This window comes from Camelus ferus, chromosome 9, assembly GCF_009834535.1.
Source record: "Camelus ferus isolate YT-003-E chromosome 9, BCGSAC_Cfer_1.0, whole genome shotgun sequence".
NCBI lineage: Eukaryota > Metazoa > Chordata > Mammalia > Artiodactyla > Camelidae > Camelus > Camelus ferus.
The window spans coordinates 23,306,339-23,309,842 of NC_045704.1; the positions used below are offsets into that span (position 1 = coordinate 23,306,339).

General features: G+C 44.8%; 1 long non-coding RNA gene across 1 annotated transcript; it reads right to left on the reverse strand.

The window, feature by feature from the left end:
* Positions 1-588: 588 nt before the first annotated feature.
* LOC116665712 lies at positions 589-3,100 on the reverse strand. The gene is made up of 3 exons (XR_004322360.1): positions 2,925-3,100; positions 2,442-2,574; positions 589-644 (listed from the first exon to the last, which is right to left on the reverse strand). It is a non-coding gene; the product is annotated as an uncharacterized LOC116665712 (long non-coding RNA).
* Between the last annotated feature and the right edge of the window lie 404 nt (positions 3,101-3,504).

A 3,504-nucleotide genomic window follows, 5' to 3' on the forward strand; every position in this document is an offset into this window, starting at 1 on the left:
ATAAAATAAAACTAACTTTTTGAAATGCTTGTTCAATTTTCAAGACAAAGCCTTAATCATATCTTTTTTTCACTGCACTATGAAATTTTGGTTCCTGTTTTAAGTGGATTCACTCCAATTCCACTCCTGCCCTTTTTGGGGGGTACTATTTTTTCCTAGGATAATGAGGCCTTCCCACAAATTAACCTTCCATCAGCAATTGGTTCCTTAGTGTAAACTTTTTTGATGGCTGAAAAGGTGAAGGCAAAAAGCTGGGGGCATTTTGGAACTAGTGGAGCAACTCAGCGATGGAGTTAGCTGTTGCATTGCCCCCCATCCAAAGGACTTGGTGCTGGTAGAGTCCTCCGAGCAGGAGGCACACACTGCCAACTTCAGTTCTGCCTTGCACAGCAGGCACTGGAAGATAGAAGATCAGCCCTAGACAAATCGCAGGCCCTGTGGACAGAACTGCAGTAATTCTCAGACATTTGAGTCTAAACACCAATCTCCCTTGAATCATCAATGATAACCACGTGGAAGTCCATCTTTGGCCTGTTCTGTCCAGCTTTTCTGTTAATACACCTTAATTCAGCTGCTCTTCTCTGTCTTACCTCACACAGGTTTCTCCTCCAAAGAAACCAGCTTCTCCTGATCACAGCTGACACCTATAGGAAACAGGGCAACAGTACTTGAGCCTCTCTCCTTGCCTTTTAGAAACTACCTGAGTCACACATGAACATTATCATCAAGGGAGGGAAATAGCTCGGTAGTAGAGTTCATGTTTAGCATGCCCAAGGTCCTGGGTTCAATCTCTAGGCCCTCCGTTAAAAAAAGTAAATTTTTTAAAAAGTTACCATTGGGCTGGCCCCTAGTTTCAGTGTCCAGGGTTTGGACTGACAAGCAGTTTTCACCCTGGAGTGGTGAATTCCAAACTTTTGTGTGAAAGAAAACATGCATCTGATGGGGCACGTGGCATGTCGTGGCCTGTTCCAACACTTATTTTTGTATTTGTACTCCAGACCTACATACCACTACTCAGTTGTGACTCTGATAAGGCTTGTGGCATTTTTTTAAAACGTGGCAGAATATGTCTTTTTCACAGGGTAAATTGAAAAGGTTTGGTCTTAGCAATGATATACATGTGGCCGTCCTGTTTTATCTTCTGCCTAAGTAGCTGTTCCAAGAGGAGTTTCAGGGTCAAATATTTTTTTCTCTTCTCCAATTTTTAAAGTTTATCAGTGCATGGGGAAAAAAATAAAAATTTTAGGTTAAGTGTAAGTATGAATCATAAACTGTGTGCTCATTTTTGGATGCACCCCTTAATACACTAATCAACTCCAAGTGAATGCCACTTGGGCACGTGTCACTCTCTCCAATGGTGGAAGGTGATTGGCCTTCAGCTTGCTGTTGATGATAAACTAAAAGAAACCCACCACCCAGCCTCACTGGGTTTGCTCACCCATGGATTTCTGAGCCACACTATCCCTGGGATCGTTGCCCCATTGCTTTCCCCAGCTGTGGGATTTTCTAATTTATGGTCCAAAGCTTCTAAGGCAATTGGTTAACCCGACCCATGTATTTTTGCTTCAAGGAAAGACCTCAGGATTTTAAATGTTTTACATCAGACATTGGATATTTAATGCGTGACTAAATTTATGAGTCACTAGTAAACAAACAAAACTTGATTCCCCTCAGGGAGGGGGCACCTTCCCTTCTTGTAATTCACCCTGTACATGTATCTGTCATGGCCAAAAAGGTGTGTGCAATTATTTCAGTGGGGGAGAATCTCAGATAATCAGCTACAACCACAATGTTTTGACGGTGTGAGCGTTGTGGGCACAGCCAGATAATTAATTAGATTTGAACTGTCTGTTTGCCAGTGTCAGTCTTTGAAATTAACTGAAGCCATTCCAAAAAGAAAAAAAAAGAAAAAAGGATTACTTACGTCCTTTAGAACATAAATCAAAAAACTTAAAAATGTTTCAGTAATTCTTAAACTGTCAGTAATTGCCCTAGTTTTCTATGCTTAAAGGGATTTATTAAGTTATTTTCCCATGACAACTTTTAAACGAAAAACTCCGAGTTTAAAAAAATAAAGGAACTGGAATAATTGGCTTTGATGAATTCAAGTTCCAGTTCTGCACTGTAACTCTGAGTGCAGAGTTTAAAGGGGCGGATGTGCTCTGAAAACATACTCTGTGAATCAGCCCATCGCACTGTGGAAAATAATGACGGTGTTGAGCTGTACAACATGCACCCAGTAAGTGGGTCATCCCAGTCTTAATTCTTTCCTAGTTTCAGGACCAGACACAGTGATGCGGTTTTGCAGATAAGATCTTGTGCTCTGGGCCAAAATACAAGGAAGGTTCCCCCTGCATCATCCCACAGAGCAAAACCAGCAGGGCACCCAGTGCCCTGGTATCATCCTCCTTCACCCCTCATCCAGAGCCCCCTCTATCTACCTGGAGGGGCTGACGTCTCCCATGACTCCTAGTGGCTTCTTGTGTGATTACTAAGCTTCAGATAACTTTAGAGGAATGAAGAAAACACTGAAATTTCTCAACTTTTTTGAGTAAGCAGCAGACATTCTTCAGCCTGTGGAGAAAGCATCAGAGCAGGTAAACAATTTCCTAAAAGCAGATTTCACTTTCTGATTCCCTGATGATTGTCTCTAAAACGTCTTTTTTTTTTTTTTTCCATGAACTATATCTATCAATGTTAAATTCAGGGGGTGGGGCGGAAGGTAAAGAAAAAAGATACATTCTTCCAGTAAAGACTGGACAATAAATTTAGGACTGTATCAACTACAGTGAGGTTTATGGGACGGTCTCAAGGGACTCCCAGAACTGATGGGAGATGAACCTGCTCTCTGGGACCTGAGTCATTTCCTCATCCCAGGAGCAGCCCAATCAGGATGTGGCTGCTTCGGTCCGGCCTCCGCTCACCTGGGTCCTGGCAGAGGGCAGGTAGTCTGCCATCTTTGTGTCGTTCACTCGAGATCCAAGGTCCCGGCAGTGGGACTGTAATCGGCCGAGTGTGGGTCCCAGGCCTCCCGACTTCCCCTCATCATCCAAGAGAGGAAGGAGGCGCCTCTTCAGCTTCCACGGAGATCCGGGACCAGTGCGAGGCAGCGCCCTCCGGTTAGCCCTGTACGGAGACTGCGCAGTTGGGGGAAAAGGTCACTTCTCGCGAGAATTGCCGCGTGGTGCTCGGACAGACAGCTGGGCAGCAGAACCTAGGTAGCTGGTGGCACCTGTCCCACTTGGAGGGTGAAGGGCCAGCCTGTGCATGGAGCCCGGCCCGTAAGGGCTTCTCCCTCTTCAGCGCTCCCATAGCATCTATGCGGATCTCACTCACATGCCATGTCGCATCCTCTGCCCCAGGTTCAGGAGCACCTCCCAGCGAGATGGCAAGCTTCTTAACAGAGATCTCCAAGGAAGCCAGCACAGTGCTGTGAACATAACAGTTACTCGAAGCATATGTGTTGACTAAGAATATGAAACCAGTGACATATGTGAGCATCAC